The sequence below is a fragment of the Centruroides vittatus genome, unplaced genomic scaffold (genome assembly GCF_030686945.1).
Source record: "Centruroides vittatus isolate TY-2023 unplaced genomic scaffold, ASM3068694v2 contig_221, whole genome shotgun sequence".
In the NCBI taxonomy this organism is placed as follows: domain Eukaryota; kingdom Metazoa; phylum Arthropoda; class Arachnida; order Scorpiones; family Buthidae; genus Centruroides; species Centruroides vittatus.
This window is the reverse complement of record NW_027121377.1, coordinates 1,793,488-1,802,065: the sequence shown is the minus strand read 5'-3', so window position 1 is coordinate 1,802,065 and position 8,578 is coordinate 1,793,488.

Here is an 8,578-nt window from a genome sequence, read left to right as displayed (position 1 = left end):
TCGATTTCGGTGTTATATCGGTCATTCCGTGTGACAAAATAAGATACGCAGATATATAAATCAAATATTATAATGTATATTATTACGAATTTAGTCTCTGTAATCCAAAAAACTATTGGTAGACCAATCTCACAGCAATATCATTGGCAAATTGATTTCATTTAGAATTACATCATATCGTATCACTTCACCATTATGATGTAATTCTAAACAAAATCAATTCGCCAATGATATTACTGTGAGGTTGGTCTACCAATAGTTTTGTGGATTACACAGACTAAATTCGTAATAATATCTACTATACAGCAAAACATTTATATTAAATATTATAATATAGTATAATAAAAGTGTTAGATGTACGAAAAAATTTAATAATCATAATCTTTTCTTGTTTTGTTTTTTGACCCATAAACGCAGGGCTCATCTGCTACCTAAATAAAACGATCGTACTTATTTAAAATAGTGTTTTACAGAAAAAACAGATATTATCTGTGAATAGAACAGTCTCATTCCAAAAGAGGAATACTGTAATTCACTACTTATCTTGGCAGAAATCGACATCAAAGTTATCATGGCCTCCAAAAACAACTGTCGCGTCCTGTACCAAAGAATCTCGTGCCTTACGTCACAGATCGTTAATTAATAATTATACAAAGTGAATCTGCTGTATTAAGTAAGTATAGTTTGAAGTACGCAAACAAAATTGTTCGAAAGTAATGCGATTTGTCCTTTTTCTTGGTAGGATCGGTTTTTCCGGAGAATTCCTGTAAAGCACGGACGACGATCCAAAAATGAAGATTGATTCGTTCGGACTCTTAAGAGAGAAAAGAAACTACAGCAAATATTGAAAACAGTTCATGTTTCAGAATATTTAAAATGTCACCAGATATTATCGTGAAACTAATTTCAGAAGTGAGAAGTATAATAAGGTTTACAGTGTTTTAATAAACTTAGTGTAATGTAAATATTCAATCTGAAATTAGTAATAATGTTACGAAAATGAAAACGCTTGGAATATCTAGTCAGGAATTTTAATCTCTATTACTACTGAAAAACTCTGAGTTAAATTTATATAAATTAGTTAAAATTTGAGATCTGAAATTCGTTTTATATCGTAGTTATCAGCTTACACTTAGGATAATTTATTTTCAACACGGAGCGAATTTGCAAGTGTTTTTTCACCTCTACTATCGAAGCAAATAAATGATAATCATACGATAACAAGCAACAAATTCTAAAGTTAGCTGTTAAATTGATTTTCGTTTATTTCAAACTTCTTAACGTGTACATAACTACAAAATTGGATTTTACAATGAACGAAAGTATGTTTTAATAATATGAATCTTATACTATAATCGAGATGAATTGATAATAATGATGATAATAATAATAATAATAAGCGCAGAACCAAAAACGGTTAGCAGATGAAACTTGAAATTCGGTAAGCAGTTACGTCATGAAAATGTACAATTACAAGGGATTTTTCGAAATTCTTCCTGCGGGGGGAGAGGCAGAGTAATAAGGATTAGCCTAAAAATCTCAGCTTTTATTGTACTATTTTAGATGCGGTTTTTTGCGTTTTTGACTTTGTTTTAGTAGAATATGACATGAGGATGCACATTAAGAAAGAAGTTTGGATATTTAACTCTGCGAAGGAAAAAGAGGAGAGAGTTAGGTTTACTTACAAGGGAACTGTCGGAGTGTCATCTAATAGATTTTAATAAAATTTAGTTAATAATTACGTTAAAAGTATACAAACTCTATGACAAATTTCTAGTATTCACTAAACGTGTTAATCAGAGTTATTAGCAATCAAATGCCGTACTATTTTATAGTACTTAAACACAAATATGCAAATTTTTAGAAGTGAAAGGGTCGCGGAGGAAGACGGCGATATTACATTTAGAATAAATTCTGGAATTTTCGAAAATGGGAGAAGAATTAATAAAATTTAGTTTAATTACGTTAAAAGTATACAAACTCTATATTAAATTTGTAATGTTTACTAAAAGTGTTAACACAAATATGCAAATTTTTAGTAGTGAAGAGGTCGCGGAGGAAGACAGCGCTATTACATTTATGAATGAATTCTAGTTTTCGAAAATGGGAGAATTAAATGTAAATATTCAAAACATTATAGCAGAATTTAAACGTTTATATGATAATGTTTGGCCTACAGAAAATATTTGTAGGCCTAATATTTCAGACGTTGATAAACAGGTAGCCAAACTGCTTTTTAATGCATTTAGCGATATTTTAAGTAGTTATGTAAGTAGAGATGACGAAGAGTTTTGTCAGATGGAAAATAATAATTTGATTATAGATAGGCCTATTTCAGATAATAAAATAACACGTCTGCTTCTAGAGAAAGAAACTGATAACGCAGACACTGACTGTGAATCGGGATATTCAGATGATGAAAAATTCGATAAGAATATAATCTCAACAAAACGAAAAGAAGAAATTCTTAACTTGCATAAGAAACACCCAAAATGGAAATTACACACATTACAGCGGAAAGGAGCTAAAGAATTAAAACGTTTTAGTGATTTATATAAATGGGAAAAACAATTTAAATCTCGAAAGCATAGAATTGAAACGTTAAAAATCATTAAAGAACATACTAAACAAATGTTTGACGAAGCTCGAGGCAGCTATAAAATTGTTAAAGGAAATCAATTAAAAATATGGGCATTACAGAAATTTCTTCAACTGAATAGTTCAATTAAGTTTACCGCTAGTGATTCTTGGGTTGCAAAATTTAAAAAAGAATATAGATTAGTATCTCGAAAGATTACAAAACTTGTAAATAAAACAGAAATAGTGAACGAAAAGGATATATTAGTAAAAGCTGCGCAATTTCAAACAACAGTAAAAAATTTATTGCCGTCTTATTCACGTAACTTCATATTCAATACGGATCAGTGTGGTTTTTCATACGAAATGATTTCACCAAGAACACTTTCATATAAAGGAGAAAAAAACACTATTGGATTTGCACATTCTCCAAGTAATAAAGTAACGCATTCCTACACTGTTCAATATTTAATTAATGCTAACGGACAAGTTGTAGGTAATGTATTTATTTGCTTACAAGAGGGTCATGAAACCTTTGGACGTAGAGTTCAAGCGTCGCTGTTCAATGCCCCAAACATAACTGTTACAGCTAGCTCATCTGGCATATTATCTACAGCAATTATTACAAACTATGTAAAAGACGTATTATCTCCAAATATAACAGAAAACTCTTTATTAATAATTGACACGTGGAGTGGACAAACAAATATTAATATTTATAATACAGTATTTCAAACATCTACAAATCAAAATTCATGCGAAATATTAATTATTCCACGAAAGTGTTGTCTATATGCCAACCTTTAGATGTCGGATTTCATAGACAATTAAAACTTTTAGCTAAAGAAATTTTAAATGCTATACAATTATTCTGTAATGATTCTTCGATGAAATTGTTTTGGACAACTAGAAATGGCATTATAAAATTACATTCGATTCTTCATCATCAATTATCTGCGCCAATATTTAATAATTTGATTAAACATGCATGGTTCGCTTCTGGACTCGTAAATGAAAAGTGTCAATTCTTAAATGTAAAACAAGTTTGTTTTTCTTTTTTAAACACTGACAGTTTAAATTGTGTCGAGAGTAATTGCGAAAATCTTCGATTTGTTAAATGTGCACGATGCCAACAGATTCTTTGTTTATTTTGCTTTGTTGAAAAATATCATGTAAATAGTTGTCCATCTAATAATTTGTGAATATAATAACTTTTAAATATATCTATTAAAATGTATTTATTTATTACGTTTCGATTGTTTTCTTTATATTTATTCTATCAATACTTTTATATTAAATTTCATTGTTAAACTAGTATATATATCTAATCTTTTATAATATTTATTTGAGTTATTTCTTCTTCTACTCTGTAAATGTAATACAGTAATACCTCTGTTTTCGTAGTGTTTAATACTAAAAAAATTAAGAAATTAATATAAAATGAGTATAAAAAACTAATACAATGGTCTCCGAAACAGAATCACCATCTAATTGTTTTTGATTGATCGAAATTAATAATAACTGTTCGGCCTCTTCAATTGTTTGCGGTCTCTGTTTCATTAGCACATTAACGCCTTTCGCTACATTAGCCTCCTTTTTGCTTCCTTTTTCGCCACAACGAAACTTATCGTGGATGATGACTTCCCGAAAAGTACAGTACATGCGACCGATTTCAGCAATTTTAATGCCAGTCACGTATTTTTTAATGATTTCCTTCAACTCGATCGTGTTCCTGGCTTTGTTCGAAGGGCTACTGGCTCTGAAAACTTTCTTTGGTCCCACGATGGAACTAAAAAGAATGGAAGCAATGGAATTGTTTGGCTAGACGCGCGGAGTAATGCTCGTACAGCAAAAAACACCGCCACGAGGACTTGTGAGCAGAAAAATGCGTGGGTCGCTCTTTGTTTTCGCAAAATTAGCAACGAGATCATGTGGCACGCCGACGAAATCCGAGGCAAATTTTTTGCAAAAAATCGACGAAAACCAAAGTCAACGAAAATCGAGGTATTACTGTATCTTCCTCCGCGACCCTTTCACTACTAAAAATTTTCATATTTGTGTTAAACTACTATAAAATAGTACGACATTTGATTGCTATTAATCCTGATTAACACTTTTAGTAAACATTACAAATTTAATATAGAGTTTGTATACTTTTAACGTAATTAAACTAAATTTTATTAATTCTTCTCCCATTTTCGAAAATTCCAGAATTTATTCTAAATGTAATATCGCCGTCTTCCTCCGCGACCCTTTCACTTCTAAAAATTTGCATATTTGTGTTTAAGTACTATAAAATAGTACGACATTTGATTGCTAATAACTCTGATTAACACTTTTAGTGAATACTAGAAATTTGTCATAGAGTTTGTATACTTTTAACGTAATTATTAACTAAATTTTATTAAAATCTATTAGATGACACTCCGACAGTTCCCTTGTTAGTATAAAGTGTAAATAATAAATAAGGAAAGCTAATAGTGACACACATAGTACACATTTTGGGAATTATTAAATATTTTGATCATTTTCACTCTTCGGGTATCCAGAAAACAATAAATCCAAAATAAACGAATTCGAACGAATACTTGAATTCGAGATATAACGTTGCAAACAAGTTTTCTAATATATTCAAATTTAAAATTAATCATTTTATTCAAGTAAAGTTATAATAATATTTGCACCGGGTAAAAACAAATAAAATCGGCTATAATCTAATAATCTTAATCTTCATTATTGTTACTTTTTACACAAACAACGTCGGGCACATCTGCTAGTTTTCCATACGTTGAATTATGCTATATGTAATTAACCAATGATTAATTTTACATTTTGATGCAAATGAAAGTGTTTATATAAAAGTTCGCAATATTTTTCACATAAATCAAATTTACACAATATGATACATTATAAAGTTAAAAATTGTAAACTTGATTATTATATATGATTATGGTTTTAATAAAATTACAATGTTCAGAATCACTTAGTATTAATATCGTAATAAATTTGAATTTTCCGTATACAATGCGAAATATTTATAATTTCATTCTAGACAGCATGGGCTGTCTAGAATGAAATTATAAATATTCAATTACTTAAAAAAGACTTTGTTCTATCAAATACAATTAATAGACGAATGACACGAATGAAAAAAATATAAAGTTTTATCTCCTCTGTGTTATAATCATCAGCAGAATGGTTATAATAATTATTATTCATAATGTTATATTAGTAAAGTGAATTACAGGTAACAATTTTAATTATTTTTGGTAATATTATTTCAATGGTTAAGCAGATTAAAGAAACTAGATATCCAATGCCGATAAGTAACACAGGACTTTTAATATCTTCAATTGACAGCGGACGGAATTCTGATGATTCTTGGAATTCTTCAATTTCTTGAGGAAACAATTTCTCAAAAATTCCAGCTTCAAACATGCGAGTTACTCTAAAATAAAATTGTCTGAAATATATAAAAATAAATCTTAATTGCGGTATGCAGTATAAATGAAATTATAAATTTTTTACGTGTGAGTTATATCTTTCTTAAATGGAAAATTTTTTCTGATTGGATAAGCGATGATAAATGTACGAAAAGAATCTTTCGAAATCACATATTTATGCCATTCTACTTTACTGATGTGTTGATTTAACAAACTTCTAAACATTATGTATGCAAATCGTTCATTCTGCATCTTTTTAATGCCTTTTCGGATATCCATGAAGTTATTATTAGACAGAATGTTTTCACTTAGAATTTTAATGTCTTCTGACTTCGATTCCTAGAATTAATAATTATATTAATTTAAAATTTATTTTGTATACTAGTGTGAAAATTCGAACCCACCGGAATTTAGCCGGTAATGATACATCCCTTTCCGCGCGAGTAGAAGGAAAAGGGATATGAGTCAAAAGATAGAAAAAATGAATCAGGAGGAACAAGAGTCGAAAAACGCGGGTTGGCGAACCTGGAACTCGTGACCGAGAGAATAAAAGGGCGACGACGGAGAAAAGGGGGGTCGGTTACGTTCTATCTCTTAGCCTGTGCGCGTGCGGCCAAAAAGTCGAGGGGAACCGCCGGAAATCCACGAAATCGTATCGACTGTGAAGATCGACCCGGATCACGAGGTATGACCCGAAGTTTTGTAAACTCTCCCTCCGCGAATACGAACTCAGGCGACCGACGCTCGCCGTATCTGTAATTGTCAAGTTAGCTTTAATAAATCTTTGTTATTGTTTTATCCGTTGTAATGTCCTTTATTCGAATGTCATCATCCGCCGCTCTACCGTCGAACCCATTCACTTCCTCCACTCGCATCCACTCGCGTAACGCGTAACTCCTCCGAACCGCCATCTTGACGTGGGCAGGTCTCACGGACCTGTTAGCCGACAAAAAGGAGGAACGAGAAATCGGCCACCTCCCGGCACCCACAAATTGGTTTTTCAGGAGTGGGGTTCGACTCCTTCGAAATATCGATAGAGCGGAAAGGATCATATTCGAATAAAAGGGACCATTCCAGTCGAAGTAGGGACCTAAGTCATAGAACTACTTCCGATACTGTTCCTAGTCTGTCTTCCTAAGCTAATTAAACCTATCGCAAAAAAAATGGAGGGCAATCCACAACCCGCGGTAGGGCCAGCTCAAGCGAATCCGAATCCAAACCCCCTCACCCTAGGAGGGTTGGGCGGAATCATTCCACTCCTGCCCGTATTTTCCGGAGAAACGGGAGGTCTCCGAGTTACGGATTTTTTTGACTCGTTAGCGGACGTAACGAAAGTCGCGGCATGGTCAAAGGCCCAAATGCTGGCCGTAGCCAAGCTCAAACTCACCGGGATAGCTCGGGAATTCGTACGGAAGGATAGAAGAATTAAAGAGGTCGACGAATTTGACGAGTTCAAGCGCTTAATGATCGCGCGGTTCGAAAGGGAACCATATTCGTTTAGGCTTAGTAAATTTTATACCTGCGTCCAAAAACGGGACGAGGACGTACAAACGTACGCCGCCCGACTTCAAGCGCTCGCGATGGAAATCGAGATCACGCCGGAGCCCGGAGCCGACGCCGCAGAAGCCGCTATTATTCAGCGCATTCAAAGAAAGGAGTTAGATGAACGGTTAAAGGCGCAATTTCTTAACGGAATAGATATAAAGATCCGTAGACGAGTAATGAGTCGCGAGGCTGAGACCTTCGATGAGGCACTCAAAGCCGCGATCAGTGAGGAGACGATCGAACAGCTCACCTCCCATCCGCGGGGAATATTACGAACAGTCCGGGACAGCGAGCGAGTGACCGACCCCCCCTCACAGGATCAGATAGCTCAATTGACGTCGGCTATGCAAGAACTGCAAGCCAGAGTGGAAGGGTTAACCCGAACCTCCGCGACCGGTAATGTTAGAATCCCTCCAGAGAGGCGAAATAATTGGGGAGATAATCGAGGTAATCGGAATAATCCGCCTTCCCAACGAGGAGGCTACCGCGCCGGTAACACTAGTCGTATGTCCAATCGACCGAATAATCAACCCTATCGGAACCGGAATCCCTCCGATCGCCGAGAGAACAATCCTAGCGATGCTCCTATGCGTACGCGAAGCGACGTCGAGCATGCGGAGGCCCCAAGAAGGCGCGAGAGCGGCGAGAGCTATCGGGGTCGTGCTAGAGAGGAGAAACCCAACAGGTGGAGAGGAAAAGTACGAAGCGTCCAGGGCCAGCGATCCCCGTATAATAACCGGCGACGACCCTCTCGTGCCGAATACACTCCCGAAAAGGACAAAAAGCGAAAACCGCACACCGGGAAACCACAGGCTCAAGCGGTCACTGCTATTACTTATCCCGATATTCGAAGCGAAGCTACCTTTGAATGTTATATAGGAGGAAGCCCGGCCATTGTGCAGATAGACACTGGAGCTAAGGTATCCCTCTTGTCTAAAGCTTTTGCCAAAACAATGAAGGAAAGGATACACATCGATCACCATAAAGAGACCGATTTACGAAGCGCTACCGGT